Raw genomic sequence first — 19522 nt, forward strand, 5'->3', positions numbered from 1 at the left:
TGCCAGTTACTGACCAATAATGCCAATCATCAGATTATAGTACGCCACTTCTCAGACATTCCACAACTCAATAAACAAGTGCCAACCAACACCAAAAGACACTGGTGGAGTGCTTGGATCTGACGAAGCAACATTACACTTGACTTGCTGTTGGTTGAGATCTGTTAAATTGAATTTTAGGGACTAACAAGTAAATGATAATATTCTACTTGCTATTTATACAGTGCTAGTACACCCAAATTAATATGTTATAAAAAATATTAATTAAAAAATTTTAAAAAGAGGAAAAATTAATAAAAGAAAACTTAAAAATTTTGTTGAAATTTTGCAGGTTGTCATTTTTTTTCTAATATTTAAATTGTATTATCTTTTCATTTCTAAATATGTTTGGTGACAAAAATATGATTTTGATAACTGTTTAATAATTTTTTTTCTTTAAATAGACTAAAATATGTTGCCTATATTCACTAAGAAATTAATACAAATATTCATTTTCAAAATGGACTGTTCTTAATTATGCTGAGCACTGTAGATTGTCATTTCAAGGTAATTGTAAATTCTGTTATAGCCGTAAATTTGTAATTATCTCATTAAAATTAGGGCTGCATGATATTGGAAAAATCTGACATCGCAACATTTTTATTTTTCTGCGTTACACATTGCAATATAATGCATCTACACAACTTCACCAAATGATTGAATAGCACTACTTTAAAAGAATTTATAGTCACACTTTATTTTAAGGCTCACTTCCTGCTTTTGGTCAACCGTAAACTACTGTATGACTTTTGCTTCAAAACACTTCTAATTTGTTCCTAATAATAGTTATTAAGGTAGCTTAGGGTTGTTATTGGGTATTGGGTTAGGTTTTGTAATTGTTAAAATTATGCTTCAAATATATAAATAACGTAATAAAAAATTTTTTTTAATAAACTTCCAATTGGGGGGTGTGGCGCGGCGGCACAGTGGGTAGCACTGTCACCTCACAGCAAGAAGGTCACTGGTTCGAGCCTCGGCTGGGTCAGTTGGCATTTCTGTGTGGAGTTTGCATGTTCTCCCTGTGCTTTTGTGGGTTTCCTCCAAGTGCTTCGGTTTCCCCTACAGTTCAAAGACATGCGCTTTAGGTGAATTGGGTTAGGGTAAGCTAAATTGGCCGTAGTGTATGTGTGTGAATTAATGTAAATGGGTGTTTCCCAGGGATGGGTTGCAGATGGAAGAGCATCTGCTGCATAAAACATATGCTGGATAAGCTGGCGGTTCATTCTGCTGTTGAGACCCCTGATTAATAAAGAGACTAAGCCAAAAAGAAAATTAAAGAATGAGTAAAGTTCCAATTGATAAATTGTCTTGTGTCTGAATACCTAAATCTCTCTCAGGCCTTAAAAACATGCAAATGATACAATTTCACTCTATTATGGTTAAACAGTAACTCCACAATAATTCCACAAAACTTGTGTTCTGAACTGTGACTCTTGCTCAAATATAATCCAAACTCAACATTGCATATCTACAGTATGCGATGTGACTATTGTGGATGCACACATTGCGCTATCGATGGTAAAACAATATATCGTGCAGCCCTAATTATAATGATCAAATTTATTGACTGATTCAGTACACTTGACATAAGGCATGTGAACATAGTAGGTATGCATTATTGGACTATGGAGTAAAGGGTGGTAAGCCAATCATAGTGGTGAAGTTTTTTATTTCAAGAATCATCCAACTGAAAATGTTATTATTAGTCAGTAACATTGAAATGAAGGCATCCCTTCCTCTAAGAATATACTTTGAATGTATTTTGCACATTCACAAAACTTCATTAACCTAAACATGATAGGCTTAAGGATTACAGAGAAATAACTGCAGCTGCACACTGCACGGGCTGTCAGAAAATGTTGCTTTAAAGTAATGAATGCTATATGATCTCATCTTACATAACATTGTTTTATTTTTGTACCTGCAATTATCTTTTCATCCATTTTCCCTTTAGCTGAGAAAGTGGCCCCGACGGGCAGGCATACTAAATAAACAATAAAAGCTGCATGCACAAAGACAAGTAGACAGAACGCAATACTCAAGACCAAATGTCCCAGTCTTCCTGCTGTGAGAAGTTCTTTACATGCTAGCAATAATTTCTTGCCATATGTTTTCAGCAACACTAAATAACCAAATACGCACTGCTTTTGCTTCTAAAAGCTTTACACTTCAATGTAGAGCCATTTCAAGATTTAAACAATTACAAAATTATAAAACTTGAAAATAAAATCATGTGAAACTGTGGACAGTGATTAGTGACTGTAAAACTGTGGACAGTGATTCATTGGCACATTATAGGGACTCTCATTAAATAGCATACATGCTTTTCTTACACAATACTTAAACGATCTAAAACTATCCAAATGTGCATAATACATAACAAGTATATAATTATAGCAGCATCACTGCCAGAATAAAACATACTGCGAACAGCTAATGCGTAACAATATTTACACACAAGAGAGACCATATACCTCTCAGTGGACTTCTAAACAGATTGTCTGCCAAGGAAAATCTAGGTAGCCAATTACACGCAGAGCAAAATCAAGCTCAATTTTGTTACCTAACCAGTAAAACAGTGGGAGATAAATAAGGCCATACAGTCTGAAACATATAATAAATTGGTCTTATTTACTGTTCAAGGACTGTAATTGTTTGTAAAAGCATTCAAAGCATTTTCTCGCTTATAGGAACAGAGGGTTGCTGAATCTTATAAAAGATTTAATGGTAAGCAACACTTGAGCAAAACACAATATCATTTAACAGTAGCAACTAGTGGTGCAACAAATCGCAAATCTCACGGTTCGAATGATGTTATGGTTTTTTAGTCATGGATCGGACCATTTTTCGAATCAGCCAAAAATGGGAGGAGACAAATGCCATTGGCTTTCATTTATTACAAAAACAGTACTGCAAGACAATTTTGGTTTTACCAAACAGCACTTAGAACCTGTAATTTTACTAAAAAATAAAATGAAGAAATAATCTGCTAAATAAAAATTCACTGTTACTACAATTGTTGCTAATGATCACTATTCACCATTTTTGGTTAAACAACGTTATTTTGTTCTACAACTTTAATTTTTGAGCATATGAGGGTGATTTAAATCTTTACCATAAATATCACTAGTTTTATTAAAACTATAAACTGTTTTCTCATTACTTCTGTGTTATTTGACTTCATAACTAACTGAAAACACTAAAGAAAATTTCTGAGTTTTTCAGATTTGAATGCAGCAAATTGAAGGATTAATAAACATATGCAAATCGCCATCATTTATAATTTATGTTGCGTGGGTGTTGAGATCCCGATCTTTTAATGAATAATCGTGCAGCTTGAATGCATTATCACAGGCTAAACGAGTAGATACAGAAAATACCTGTAACCTAAGAAACCCACCACCACATCCCGAATAATACCACCACTTCTTCCGTCATCATTACTTTTACATACATGTGATTTGAATGACACGAGAGGTGATCTCTCTGCATTCATTCATTCATTTTCTTTTCAGCTTAGTCCCTTTATTAATCTGGGGTCCCCACAGCAGAATGAACCATCAATTTATCCAGCACATGTTTTACGCAGCGGATGCCCTTCCAGCTGCAACTCATCTCTGGGAAACATCCATACGCACTCATAAACTATTGGAAATTTAGCCTACCCAATTCACCTGTACCACATGTCTTTAGACTGTGGGGGAACCCGGAGCACCTGGAAGAAACCCACGCGAAAGCAGGGAGAACATGCAAACTCCACACAGAAACGCCAACTGACCTAGCCGAGACTTGAACCAGCGACCTACTTGCTTTGAGGCGACAGCACTACCTACTGCAACACTGCGTCGCCCTGATCTCTAGTGATCTGTACAAATCACGGATCAAACATGATTCATTACAACCCTACCTGACAACTGTTTGTTACACAAAAACAAAGAAAATGAACCCATGTCATCTTACCTGATGTTCGTTTTACTCCAGTTGAGCAAGACTCCATCAACAAGCTTCCAGCTGTCATTAAGTTTCTAGCAGCACACTGAACTTCACCAACACTCCTTTGGGCTGTCATTTGACTAAATGAAGTGCTAGCAAGATTGCTGTTCCTCAGGAAAGTGTGATGTTGGATGCTTCTGTCAACTGGCGGGGGTGATGGTTGATCTTCATCAATTTCATCCTCATCCTCCTGGTATCCTGTTCCACCTTCCTGGATTGAGCCTCTGTTCTTCGACTCTACCTGAACACTCTCTCTCCACCTCCATGGCTGCCGATGCTCTGCCCACCTCACTTTTGAAATTGGTCTTAGGTGCGCAGGTCCGATATATGAAAGCGGTGAAGTTTTGTGTTTGTCAGCTTGTTTTGAGGGTGCTGAGGTAGAGCATTGGTAATCTGTTGACAGACCTAGTCCCCTTCTGAAATGGTCTTTTCTAGGGTTACTTCGTCCAAGCAAACCGCCTAGTCCTTCTCTTTCTCTAAACCTATCATCCACAAATCTTTTATCTCTACCTTGCTCTCTGTCATCTTCTCTTTGCCAGCTATTTCTACTGAACCAGTCACTAGAGGAATGAGATGTTAGATTAGTGTAAGTCCCATGTGGCTTCCCATGACAAACTTCAGATTCACGCCTTAGAAATTTGTGCTTCCTTTTATGGAACTTTGATGGGCTTAAAATTGGATTTTTGGAGTAGGGATGTACATATGAGGGTAAAAATGGTGATGAGGGGTAAATAGTTGCAGATGGAGGGTATCCTCTATAGAGTCCAAAACCAAACGAAGTGGTAGGAAGAGGCATTTTGTAGGGCGAGTGGTAACAACCACCTGCTGACAGTGGGAAGCCAAGTTTATGTACTACTGGACAATGAGTGACAATATGTTCACCTGGTTGTGAGGGGCAGCCATTGTTCCTTTTAAAATCTGCCAAGCCAACATAATGCAGAGAGTCACGAGAAAATTCTGACTGAGGAGAGTAGTAACCACTGAAGTTGATTTGAAACATAGTTGGATGGTGAAGGTTTTGCGGCAGACACTTTAGAACGTGAGGGTGAGCTTTGCCCTTCCCACTCTTTCTTCCTGATTTTGCTTCATCCCCACAACCCCGAGATGAAAGATGATGCACAATATGAATTTCACTAAGCCTGACCACTAACTCCTCAACCTCTGCCAGAAATGCTGGGTCTTGCCGTTTGGCCCTGAGTTGAAGATACTTTTTCTTGCATTTGTGTTTATGTCTCCTAATCTTATCGTGGCTAAAGCAATTATGTCCTTTTCTATGACACTTGTATTTGAGCCTTTCTTGCTCCATCAGGACTGATCGTGCAAGGTGTGTTGCTCTGTGATTTTGAATCCTTACAGAACCTAACTGTGATGTGGCTGAAGGGCAAGGTGCTGGCTGTGAAGAGGTGGGATGTTTAGATTTCTCTTCAGGCAATGCTTTAAACTTTTGGGAATTTGTTACCTTTGGAGAAGAATGTTGATCATATTTACGGTTGCCAGGATAAAGTTTTCTCCGGAAAGAACTAATACTAGAAGAAGAGGGTTTGAGTTGTTTAAATGAATAGGGGGAGTTGTGCAAAGCAGTTTGGCCATCAAATGAATGACTCTGTTCACCAGAGGTGGACCAATTTAACTGATTTGAAGATTCTGTTGAGACTTGCGGAGTCTTTGGACTCTGAACTTGGTCCGAGTCTTGGCCAAAAGTTTCCCTTTGAGCTTTAGGTTTACGACCTCTTCTTTTTCCTATGTAGATTGTCCCACGTTTGCTGACGTTAATTTGAGGACCAAGTTTCCCCCCAAAAGATGTAACAAGTGAGGATAAAGATTGTGCACTTTCGGACACTGAACATTCGGCATCCCCTTTATTGTCTTTTTGAGCCAAATCAGTTGTGCAAGTTTGGCTTTGCCCTGATAGAAACTGCGTGAGTACTTTATCTTTCCTCTTCACTCTCATTTTGTTGATATTTTTGATAATTGACCTCATTATTAACCTATTTCGTTTGCGGCAGATTTGTGCATCTCTAGCTCTGGACACTGAAGGTTTGAGTTTTCCTTCAGCACCTGTCTTTCCTGATGCTAAGTGTAGTGATTTAGATTTTTTAGTCTGAGCAGACAGGGAACATTTTGGATGGCTTTGTATTTTGGGTGTTGGATTTGGGAGTTTCAAGCCATCTTCTGGCCTAGGGACATTTGAGTGCTCAAGTATAGAGAACTTAGTAGAAGACTGCTGAGACTTACTTCCCTGAGGAGACTCATCCATCCTAGTTATTTTTGGTCGACCCCTTCTCTTAGTAGGGACCTCAATGAACGCGCTTTCTGATCTTGGGGATGTTTTTTGTAGTTCTTTTGATTTAAGAGGTTGTCTGACTGGGTCTTGTTTACCCTGCTTTGATGGCAATTTCTTCAAGGACTTCATGGAAAGATCTCTTTTACCTTTTGATTTTTGAGGTATAATTTTACAGGCAGTGGGATTAACATTAGAAGCTCCCAAATCCATATTCTCCCCCTGATTTACTATATTTGAAATCTGAACAGATTTTTGTGTCCTTTGTGAAATGGTGTCTTGTTTGGGGTGTAAGGGTGGCTCTTCACTTTGAGCAGAACTGTTAAACTGAGAATCTGCACAGCTGGGAGTTCGAGGGGAACATTTCACATTTTCTTCCTGATTTGAACTACGCCTAGTTCTTTTCTTTTTCTTTTCAATGACATGCCCCTCTCTGCTGACATCTTTTGACTGCACAGCAACAGTTTGAGCCGGTTCCATAGTCACTTTTTGGGAGTCATCTATGACTTCACTTCCACTGTGCTTCTTGCACCTTTCTCTGTTCTCCGGTAACTCTGGTACACTAGTGCTGTTCTCAGAAGTTGCTGATTCTGCAGATTTATCTGTGGCAGGAGGAAGCAATGGTGCATTGACAGAGGGACTAGGCTGATGCAGTAAACCATTTTCTCTACTCCTATTGTTAGTATTGTTGCTAGACATGTTTTTGGAAGATGCATAATCACCATCCTCTTTCTCATTTGCAATCAAAACCCTGTCAACATTTGTCTCCCGTGTTCTAGAAGTCTTTTTTGGAGGACGGAGAGTTTGCCTTAGAGAATTCTCACTACATCTTTTTGGAGATGACTTGCTTTCATGGTGAGTTTCAAGGCTGGAAGAAGACTGCTGAGATATCTGAGTGTTCTGTGTCATATTCTTTGAGCTATCTGAACTAGGGGAGGAGGTCATTGCTTCCTCAGTCGGGAGATCATCACTCTTTTCTTTTTGAGCATTTAAAACTTGTGTGCTGTCTTGTAGACTGGAGTTTTGTTGTAATGAGGAAGGCGGCGAAGGTGCAGCTGGAGGGGAATGCGTCTGCTTCAAAAAGGTGGAGGAGGTTATTTTATCTGAAAGTGGTACTTTGCTATCTGTCTGTGGTTGAACTGCTAATGAAGGGCCATCTGATGTTAATAATGACTTTGACTCGGTCTTCCTTGTGTTTTTTGATGGAGCCTGTTGGAAGAAAGGACATGTGCTGACCAGAATTCATCAGGAAATGTTTGAAAATATTAAGGTCACTCTAGGTTATCCGGTTAGATGAATTTGAAGGCAGCATGATATATCAAACCTGAAAGGCTTCATTAGATACTTTAAATTACTTTCAGTGATATTTTATAATATAATACTCATGGTAAAAAAAATACTTTTTATTAATATATTTTGGTAACCATTCCATAGTATTACTGTATGATCTAAAGAGTTTACAAGAATTTTTGAATAAGACCGAAGAATATGGCATATGACACTTAAGCAAAAAATAAAATCACTGGGAGAAATATATTTAGCTGTAAGCCTTCCAGTGCCTTTTTGATGATCATAAGAGGCAACAAAAAAGAATAGCGAATTGCAGATGAAAAACTTTCAACTGAATATTTTCAGTCTTTGGAGACCAGGACAAAAAGCAAAAGTGACAGTAATGGAAAAAGTTATAAAAAAGAGAGATAGAGAAAATGATATTTTTATAAATTGAGGGAATGTAAAAATAGATAAAAAATGTCTAAATAATACTGGTGGCTAAACAGAAAAGATACAGATAGAAATATTAACCAACACTTACCTTTTTAGATGCAGCAATGGCTGGTGTAGAGTCCCCTTTTTTGGAAGTGGGAAGGACTTTTTTGGAACCTTTTGTAGAAAGGCAATCTTTTTTCTGAACATCTCGATGTGACTTCTTGGCCAATCTGGAGTCAGAATCTGAGACTTCACCCACACTTGAACTATGGCCATCTCCATGGGAAAGCCTCTGAGAGATCCTGATTGTGGGCCTGCATATGAAGTTCTCAAGACTTTTTGGGGGCTTTTTTGTCCGTTTGGCTCCAACTCCTATTTTCAATCTTACATTTCCATCGGACTGATCGCACTTTGTATCTGTTAACTCCTCTGACCTATTCAGCTGCTGCATAAACTCACTGTTATTAGTCTTTGAGGATGCTTCTGGTTCAGCCCTTTTGGATTGTCTTGTTCTTTTCCTGTCATCTGTCAAGTCTTCTTTCTCTAGTCTTGGGGCAGGTGTTGTCTTTTTCTTTTTCTTATCCATCTGAACTTTCAGAGTAGTAGTTGTGAATGAGAGAATTACTTTGACTATTATCAAAGTATTGTCAGTAGTTTTCAGTTTATGAGAAAAGGAAATGTTGTGTTTTTCAGTCTTATTAATACTCTTCTGTCATCTCATTTAACTTGAAATAGTTACTGTGGAAGGGGCTATAAAGTAAAAAAAAGAATAATAGGGACATTAGTCACAGTTTACTCACAGTGTATCACATAACATGACACATCATTAAAACATTTCATCAGAAAACCTCAGAACAAAGTGCAAAGATTAGACAGGCATGCTGTTCGGCAGAAAAAAGAGCACTTTTCAACATTTACCCAGATCAAAACACATATCAAGCTTAAGAGTCTGCAACTTTAATCTCCACTGTCCAGTTACCTGAGCTATTGCTATGACTGACTGGTTCAAATATTTGGTGCTCAATTTAGGTCATGGATTACTAAAGCATGTGCAGCTGGCTCTGAATATGCCGATTCAGATGCTAATGGAATCTGTTATTGAGTCCTGCCGTGTGACATGCTTTACTCTCTAAGACATAAAATTCATTTGTCACAGCACAATATTAGTGAACAAAAACAAAGAAAAAGCTTACTCATTTAGGAATTATTTTAAATGTTATATGTGTTGATATGCTATGTTTTCTGTTCTGTTTGTGGCTCAAAATGTCAGAACCACTAGATACAAAATATTTCAAGTGTAGCATTTTTACTCTGATTTAGCAGAGACTCAGAGTAAAGAACATTTTGTTCACCAAACTGTCAACACTTGTTCTCAGACAGAAAATGCAAAAATGGTGACAGATAGTGTATTGTGGTAACGAGATTGGGACCCCCACAGGGGGACTTAAAATGATGCTTTAAAAAACAAAAAATCAAAACAAGCATTAAAATAATATAGCACGACCTTTTCTATTATTTAAAGGGCAACTATACTGAAATTCATCTTTTGTAAGCTGTTTGGACAAAACTGTGCGGAGGTATAGTGTGTCCACAGTCATATTGGAGTGATAGAAACAAATTAGGTGTTTCTTTAAATTTCCTGACTTTAAAATAGGATCCAAATCCCTCCCATTTTGAGGACCACCACAACGTGCCATAGTAGGCGTCATAGACGGGCACGCGCGTGTTCTCGGCAATGTTGCCAGATTAGGCGGTTTCCCGCCCTATTGAAGTTTTGAATTTATTTTTGGGGGTAAAAAGTGACGTAGGCGGTAGTGTAAAATTGGGTGGTTTTGTAACGGCGTGCTCACCAGCCCTGGGGCCTCATGTATCAACGCTGCGTACGCACAAAAACTTTGCGTACGCCAGGTTTCACGCTCAGAATCGCTCACGTTTGGATTTACTAACAATGAACTGAACGTGGGAATGTGCGCAGGTTCACGGCAGCTTTCTGGCAGGCGTACGCACATTTTTTGTGCGTGTCTGTTTTATTTCCATTGGCGACTCCTAGAGGCAGTTGTGTTAAATTCTTCTCTACAAAGTGTCTGATCCTTGCAATGGCAGCTGTATGAGACGGGTTCATATAGTAGGTATGTAAGATTTCCATACCATACAGTTGACCAGCTAAACATTAAAGCGCAAATTGCAGCAGTCGCAATGTAATCTGAGCAATCTACCGCACACACATTGCTATAAAGACACTATCTGAAGATGAATTTGCATGCGTGAATCAGAAACATTTCCATTCAATAAATGTGCAAATAAAATATGATGCACAAACTTATTGATGATTCCTACTTGTCTTTCTCTTGATAAATAGTGGGCAAAATCTGATATGTAGCGGGGGAAAAAAGAATAAAGAATTTATCAGACGCTGGATTCGAGCCGAGTTGACGCTCGAATATGTCTGAACATGACCTCATGCTTCTTATGAGGTGCGCCATTGAGACCGCTTAGGGTGCTGCAACATTTTTCAGTTATAAACCACACTATTTCTTTTTTAAATGCACTCAGTGCGATGTTCAGACCCAACTGTGTTAACCGTATCAGCTAAACTCTCCCACTCTATTTTTTTCTTTTGTTGTTAATTCCGGAGAACAAACTTGCAAATAACACCGCTTTTCTCCGGTCTACCTCCGAAAGCAGCACCTCCATTTCACATTCTGTTCAAAGTTTCTCTTTTTGCTTGATTTTGCCGTTGCTTTTTCGTTGGGTTTTTCCATTAGCATAGTCATTAGCATATTCATACGGGGGAGGAGGCAGGGAGGGGTTTTGTGCTCGTGCATGTTGCGCTCAGTTTCACGTTCATTCAGATGTACAAAAGAATATGCGTGAGATTCGGCGTACGCAGTGTTTCATACATCTGAATTTTTTTCTGCGTACGCACATTTACAGCTTCGTGCGTACGCAATGTTTTAGTAAGATTTCCACGCAAGTCTTCGTACATGAGGCCCCTGGTCTTCACTAATAAACCTGTTATGATCCCCCAAAGAGGTGCCATAGCCCCCATTCTCCACATACAAACGCTTAAAACAGTTGTGATCTCCCAACGAAACTACAGATTGTTGGGCGGTGCTTTTTAGATTTCAGCGGGTTTTAGGCTGGAAACAGTCAGCTACATCTGGCAACACTGGTTCTTAGAAGTAAACAAACAGCTGGGGTCAGCTAATGTGTGATTTTGCGGCCGCGAATACATCATTACATGAAGACAGAAATGACAATTTTGGGTGAATTATACCTTATAAATACAGTATGTGACACCTTCAACGCTTAACTTTTAACGTCAACGTTGCTGTGAAGACTTGTGCGACTGCATTGCTTCTCTCTTGATCTTAAAAATATAATTGGCTGAATTGTAGAAAAAGCTGAATTAAGATTGTGTGTACGGTTGAATCGAGATCATGATCTTTTTTTTCGATTAATCGTGCAGCCTTACTTAGAAGTATGGTTTTGTCGCCCACCAAATTAATTTAACAGCCGCGTATTAACATGTCTCCATAGTAATGCGTATAATCATATCAACAAGACAGGACATGTGCAAAGCAACTGGGATTAAAAGATCTGTTCAGCACTCTGTGATCATCAATTATCATCAAATGTGATCAAGAATAAGTTTTAAAAGTTTAAAACGTTTTTAAAACAGTGTATGTTTGTATGGAATTACAGCGATTTTACCATCTGCACTTTATCACCACAGCCGCATATCAGTAAAATTCTAAAAGAAGATGCTTCAATCCCGGTTTGTGGATGTTAAATCAGGTTTATTTTGTACATTAGCATAACAGATATCCATACAGCAGTGGATATTAACCTGTATCCTGTCACATTTGTCGTGCAAAAACAGTCCAAATTTAAATGTGCACCATGTGTGTGTATGTGTCTACGTGAACTTTGTAATGGAATTGAGTGTAACTTATCGTTGCAGAAATGCTTAAATAACTCCAAAACAAATACATCAAATAATCATTGGGAAAGCTCTTACAGTAGAATTTCTCACAAACTTTACGTGAGATCTGCTTCCTTTATGTCTGTCACTGTGCTGTTTATTTGAAGCAGCCTGAGTGGGAACGGTCGGTGGGGAGAACTTGCAATAAAAGCACAGGCAATAGAAACAGCTACAATGTGTTCAGAGCAGAAAATTCCCATATTCTGAAAGGTATAATAAATAACTTGTTTTGAGCTTAAACTTTACAGACACATTCTGGAGACACAAAAGACTTATATTAAATCTTGAAAAAGGGGTAAAATAGGGGCCCTTAAAGTTAAAATTATAATTAGTTTAATTAATCAGTAAATCATGAACAACTGGAAAAGTTTTGTGAATATTTTGGTTTAAATGTAGAAACCTTGAACAACATCCAGTTCAGCATTTGAACGTTTTGATTTCTGCCTTTAATCCTACAATATTGTTGTGGTCAACTGGGCCTTTGAATAAAAATGAGAAGAACCACTAGTGTATGGCCAATTAACAGACTGCAAAAAGGTAATAATAAAAGAAACAAACTCAAAATAAATACTTGAGCCTTTTCATTGTTAAAACCCTTTATAAAATTACTTTTATTTCTTAATTAACACACTGATACAAGTTTGGAGAAAAAAGAAACCTTTTATATTTAATGTACAAGGAAGAAACGTTTTATTACTACTTTTAGTGACGTTTGTTGGTTTTGAAATGATTTCTCTGCTCCCCAAAGACATGCAGATTTTCACCTCAATTATGGTTTCTCCATTTGTTTTCCTGTCAGGGCATAGTTCAGAACATCTCCAAATTTGGTATAACAAAAAGGCAGCTTAGTGAGCAGATGATGCTTGAGATAAAATAATAATCTTTAAAAATATTCAGATTCATCTAAAAAATGGATTTATATTAAGTATTTATGTGTCAAATAAATGAAATAACCTCTAATGAAAGCTTTATGTTAACTCTGAAGTCAAGTTTAGACAAGTAGCATCTAACTTGAAGTCTGAATCTCAGAATTTACGATATAAATCTTTGACCTACGTGACTCTGTACATGAATAGCACCATACCAACAACCCATTAGATCTCCCGTAGACCAGTTCCTCTGGGACATACCCACATAAAATCCCCAGCAACGGCGAGAAGCTGGCCTGAAACTCTGTTTTGAGTTGTCTGAAAGGCAGGTGCTTTCCCACACAGAGTGAGGTCATTCTGTGGAAGATTCCGCATGATGACCTCAGTGCATTAACTTGCACAGGGGACCCATAAAATCCAGAGGCTGTCCTCCAGGCAGCAGGGAGGAACATGTTAATAAAGCCCAGGATCGGTAGCATGAGCCATCTGTAGGTTGTTGACTGGACTCTGTCAAAGCACTTTCTATATCGGAATTTCTATCCATTATTACAATCACATCTAACTGTAAGTTTCCTAACCCTGATCTCACCTCAGTCTGGAATCATACTGAAAAGTGCTTTAAAGTCTGTGTGAACCGGAAACTAAGACTTTAATTTCAGTATGTTGATGTACTTCCAACTGAAACAGAATACTGAGTAGGGGTGGATTAACTTGCATGGATTAATTGTTAACCTAAAAAATAACAATGTGCACATCTTTGTACATTTTGATTATACAAACTTTAAGGTGTCAATATATTGCTAAATAAAATTAAAAAGGTAGGTGACATCATCAAATAAAAACAGGCTAAAATTGAGTTTAAAACATCTTTACAAAGTAAACTTTCTAGAAAAGTACTCTATGGAAGATAAACATATTCTGAACTGTCTGAAAAAGGCTCCAACTTCTTTCATTTCTCCAGTCTTCTATATTTAAAGAGAAAAAAAAAGACAATTCTGTTATAATTTACTCACCCTCTACTTATTCCAAACTTGTTTTACTTTTTTTTTTATTGAACACAAAATAACTATTTTGAAAACTACTGGAAGACATTCTTACCGTTTTTCAGATGTTCTTTTGTGTTCAACACATAATGAAACTCATTAAGATTTTAAACCACTTGATGGTGAATAATCAAATATATATAACATTTAGACACACACACTGGCCACTTTATTAGGTACACCTGTCTGACTACTTGTTAACGCAAATTTCTAATTAGCCAATCACATGGCAGCAACTCAATGCATTTAGGCATGTATACATGGTCAAGACGATCTGCTGCAGTTCAAACAGAGCATCAGAATGGGGAAGAAAGGTGATTTAAGTGACTTTGAATGTGGCATGGTTGTTGGTGCCAGACAGGCTGGTTTGAGTATTTCAGAAACTGCTGATCTACTGGGATTTTCATGCACTACCATTTCCAGGTTTTACAGCGAATGGTCTGAAAAAGAGAAATATCTAGTAAGAGGCAGCTATGTGGGCACAAATGCCTTGTTGATGCCAGAGGTCAGAGGAGAATGACCAGACTGGTTCAAGCTGATAGAAAGGCAACAAAAACTAAAGAAGAGCATCTCTGAACAAGTCCAACCTTGAGGTGGATGGGCTACGGCAGCAGAAGACCACACCGGGTGCCACTCCTGTCAACTAAGAACAGAAGACTGAGGCTACAATTCACACAGGCTCATCAAAATTGGACAATAGAAGATTGGAAAAAAGTTGCCTGTTCTAAAGAGTCTCCATTTATGCAGTGATATTCAAATGGTAAGGTAAGAATTTGGTGTCAACAATAAAAGTATGGATCCATCCTGCCTTGTATCAACAGCTTAGGCTGGTGGTGGTTGTCTAATGGCGTGAGAGAGATGTGGTGGAACGGGAGATTTGCATCAAGAATCCGACATATATGCAGCAACTATGTGATGCGATCATGTCAACATGGACCAAAATCTCTGAGGAAAATTTCCAGTCCCTTGGTAAATCTAAGCCACTAAGGATTATGGCAGTTATAAAGGCAAAAGGGGTCTAACCCGGTACTAGTAAGGTGTACCTAATAAAGTGGCCAGTGAGATATATATGTGTGTGTATATAAATAAATATATAAATATATATATATATATATATATATATATATATATATATATATATATATATATAAAACAGTAAAACACTATCAATTATTTTGTATAAAATAGTTCATTATAATAAAACCACAAATCACCATTTGAACATTTTCTGAAAGATCATGTCACTCTAAATAACTATAATAATAATCAAGAGTGATAATGCATAAAATAGCTTTGATTTATAAGAATAGATTTTGATATGAAACTATACATTCAATGTTTCTAAATATGTGTGAATATTGTAATACTATTTAGTTTTTACTGTATTTTTGATCAGGTAAGTGCAGACTTGGTGAACAGAACACTTTTATTTTTAAGACTTACAAAATAATAGTACTCTATGTCTGCCAAACTTTTGACCAGTAGTGTGTATAATCAGATACAGTCTTAACTGTTGAATTTTTTGCTACTAGAGTAAAGTGCACACATTACATTTTCATCTTTGTGTTGCGGGTGGCATAGAAATGTTTGCTAACTCTGCTGCCCATGTATTTCAAATGTACTTTTACCACTAAATGAAAAAAAGGTTTACTGTGTGAGTATATTGTGGCCTTTGTATTCCATTTCTAGCAAGTAAAAGAAAAACTCAAGGAAGTTTTTTTTTTTTTCAGTATTTGCTAATTATTATTAAGAAGACAAAATCCAGCAGTGTTTCACTAGCTGAGTGCAATCTTCCCAGCTCCTCCTTTAGGATTCGGTGCTAAGAAAACAATCCCAGTGGAACGCTTGAAAAGAAAAATGGCCCGAGGAGAGGAGAGAGAGCAAAGTACAATGATGTGTGTGTGTGTGTGTGTACAGAGAGAGAAAAGAAGAGGGAGCTCTGTGGCTATTAGTGGCACAGTTCAGAAGCAAAGTGAGAAGGACGTTTGAGGGTCTTTCTCTCCCTGGGACATAAGCCTACTTTTCAACATTTACCATAATTATTCATTTTCTTGTAGTCCCTCAACGTTCCCTCAATCAGCAGGTTTCCTTTCCCCACCATCCTCCGCCCTTAGCCTCTTCTACGTTTGATTTACTTTCTGCTGGTTTGTTCATCATTTTTCTTTTCGATACATAATTTGCTCTCTCTTTTACACTCCATCTCAAAGGCATTTTCAAAGCAGACCACACTGAGTGGTTAAATAAGTCACTGTTTCCCTGTAAATCAAAACCATACGCTCTTACTTAAAAATCTGGTGTTTCTGATACATTCTTCGCACACAAGTGAAACTCGACTAACAAAAGTTGCGTGTTTTTCTAGCTTTATTGGCATTTTCCCTTTCCATCTCTCATTTTTATACAGTATCCATTTTTACCTGACACTCTCAATTCAACTTTGGTGTCAAGTGCAATGAGTCTCCAGGAAGTTATTAGGTTTCACTATGTTTAAGTTGTGTACGTGTTATTTCTTTACACACCAATACTGGTTAACCCAATGGGGTCTTCTGTCCTTTTTGAAACATTACGCAGATTACCATCAGTCATTGTCAGTCAGGTAGACCTTTTAAACCCTTATTCACTTGTCAAGTTGAAAATTCCAAGTATCATACATTAATATGAAGTGCAAAGCAAGATGACATCACCGAACACTGCCCTTCATCCGACAAAAGCTTTCTCCCTGACAAGATTTAAGGGTTCCATGCATTGGCAAACTCTTGACAATTGACCGTGATTTGCCCTGCAAATCCATCTGCCAAATTTGAAATACAAAAAGATAAGCTGGTTCAGTGCAGACTCCTGCGTGACCTATTTTGGGTGCTCCAAAAATAAGAGTAAAACGAGAGCATTATATGATAAAGAGACAGATGAAGGCTTCATTATGAGTCTATCACAATAATGTTTTAGTTGGCTCGCAGCTCGAGCAGACAAGCACAGCATGTCAATGCAGTGTGAATACGACTTGATTGATGGGACGTTAGATGTTATAAGTAACAGCTGTACTCGCTACAGATAGTTTTGACAGAAAAGAAAACAGAAATGTCAATACGATTCTGTATTATTTGCAGCGCGAGGGCAGAATCGATATAAAGTTGTCGGGAAAGTGGCGAAATGGGGCAGGAAGAACGCGAGCCATGTAATCCATCGATCTGAGCTGTTTATCAGTATGATAGCGTTTAATCTGAATATATTAATATCTATAAGCAATCCTGCGCGCGCGCGTTTGTTTACGATAAAAAGTGTCGCTGCGTTTTCATGCGCGAGGGCCTAACAGATGAATGTCCCGTTTCAGATTACATTTTTATTAAGCAACGGGAGCAGTAGGCTACACTGTGCCGTAAAACTCGTCTGAGATCTGAGAAAACAATATCAACCACAGCTTGACGGAATGAAAAACATGACTTACCCGAAGCTGCGAAGAGGTCGTATCGCAAGAAAAAGAGCAGCTAATTTACAAGTGTGCGCAACGAGCTGAAACGATAAATGGAGGGATGTTGCGTGTCCATTGCGCGAAGCGAAGGACCCATGAAGATGAATATTGTGCAACACCACACGATACACACGTCCCCCCTTCTTCTCTTCGCCCCCCTGTTTCTATCCGTCTCTTGCGCAGTTGTTTTACATCAAAAGCATGGTCGTACATTGTGTACCCAGATAGCCACAACCCAAGTTCACCGATGAGGGGAGACGGAGGAGAGGAATGACCATGCTGTATATATGTTCGGTTACTGAGCTGATGCCTGCAACTTGAGCTAAATTTACCCACCAATAACAGGAGAAAGGAGAAATGTAAACAGACGCGCGCGTTTATCACCCTAGCGGATGCTGTTTTGGCGATACTATCACCAAAGCAATGATAATCAATACAATCTAGCATCTATATGTGTGTGTGTTAGAATATGATCCTGAAGAATCTAACCCGAGATGGCCGACTTTGAAATGATGAGCAATGATGTAATTGAATTGTGGGCCAGCCTGCGTCGTTAGATTGAAAGATTAAATTATTAATTGTAATGTTTTTTTTTTCTTCTAATATTTCATATTTTATTTATCGCAATAAAATAAGCCTACATTTTAAACGTAGGCTTTAAAAACGTGTGCTCATAGGTCTGGGTTTAAATGACTTAGGCGGTCTATTGCCAACACCTTTTTTATTATTAGTCCTTTACTTGCATTACGTTATTACAACATGAAAGATAACACTAATCGGAAGCAACTGCGCACTTACAGCGAGTGACCTATAGGTGGTGGTACAAACATAGCCAAGCACAGCAGGCCTATATCTACTAACTTAACTGATATTGACAGAAACTTTGTGTTATGTAATGTATATACCGCACCGGCTATCTGTTATGTGGAATACAGAACAATTAAAATGATCTAAAAATATCTGAATTTTGACAGAGAATGTAAAAAATGTTAACTAAATTAAAGTAGGCTATCCATAGATGCTTATTTAATAGCCATGTTGGGTCAAAGTTATGTTCAGGGTTATATGACTTCATAATATGGCTATAATCTACAGTGGGTTACACCACAGTTGTCCTTATATGAATTATTTCCCCCTTTTGGTTAATTAAACAATAATTTATTTGGTTAAATGAAAATTAACGGTCATCAACCCAAACATATTTAATATCAACTCAATTTATTAAAATGTTTTTGAGCTATTTCTATATAAGTATTAATAATTTCAAAACACAATTTCATGCCTTTGAAGATAAAATGAAAATAATTACAGCATTTTACATTTTTCTAATGTCATCATGTCAAAGGTAAAATAAATCCATTATTAGAAATAAGTTTTTAAAACTATTATGCTTAGAATTTAACGGAAATTGGTAAAAAGAATAAACAGGGGCGCTAATAATTCAGGGGGGCTAATAATTCTGACTTCAACTGTGTGTGTTTGTGTGTGTGTGTGTATATATATATATATATATATATATATATATATATATATATATATATATATATATATATATATTGAGATATGGAGCTTCAAAGTTTTGCATTCCATAGCAAACAGTATGTGTGTAAAATTTTTATTTAAAATTTTTATTTAAATAAAAAGTCTTATAACTTATATAAAAAGCATACCATATTGTAAATAAATTACATTTAATATGAATATGTCAATAACTCAGATATAACCTTATAATTCTATGGTGACGATATATATATATATATATATATTTATATATATATATATATATATATATATATATATATATATATATATATATATATATATATATATATATATTCTCTCAGTTCCCTCAGTTTGGATAATTAGGCTGGCTTGTCAAAGCCAGACTACTGAAATGCTATTTAAACTTATTAGGCTGGCTTGTCAAAGCCAGACTACTGAAATGCTATTTAAACTTATTATTATTTTTTTTATTTTTTTTTTTATTAATCTTCTGAGACTAAATTTCTAACTCTATCTCCTCCTAGAGCTTTTGAGCTATTACCACCAAACTTGCTCCAGACCTCCAAACTATTCTGACTCGTGTTGCTATATCTCCTCAAACTGATCCGACTTTTGGTTTTCCGAAAAACGTCCCGG

The 19522-nt window shown here is 37.2% G+C and overlaps 1 pseudogene across 1 annotated transcript in view; it reads right to left on the bottom strand.

Moving 5' to 3' along the window:
- Window positions 1-17689, bottom strand: part of LOC100537860 (ash1 (absent, small, or homeotic)-like (Drosophila) pseudogene) — a 72785-nt pseudogene extending 55096 nt beyond the window's left edge. The window contains exons 1-3 of the transcript NR_147500.1: window positions 17360-17689; window positions 8127-8770; window positions 4000-7522 (exon numbers count right to left, since the gene is read on the bottom strand). The product of NR_147500.1 is annotated as an ash1 (absent, small, or homeotic)-like (Drosophila) pseudogene (transcript). The remainder of the gene's footprint in view (window positions 1-3999; window positions 7523-8126; window positions 8771-17359) is intronic.
- Window positions 17690-19522: the final 1833 nt, after the last annotated feature.

This window comes from Danio rerio, chromosome 16 (assembly GCF_049306965.1).
Source record: "Danio rerio strain Tuebingen ecotype United States chromosome 16, GRCz12tu, whole genome shotgun sequence".
NCBI lineage: Eukaryota > Metazoa > Chordata > Actinopteri > Cypriniformes > Danionidae > Danio > Danio rerio.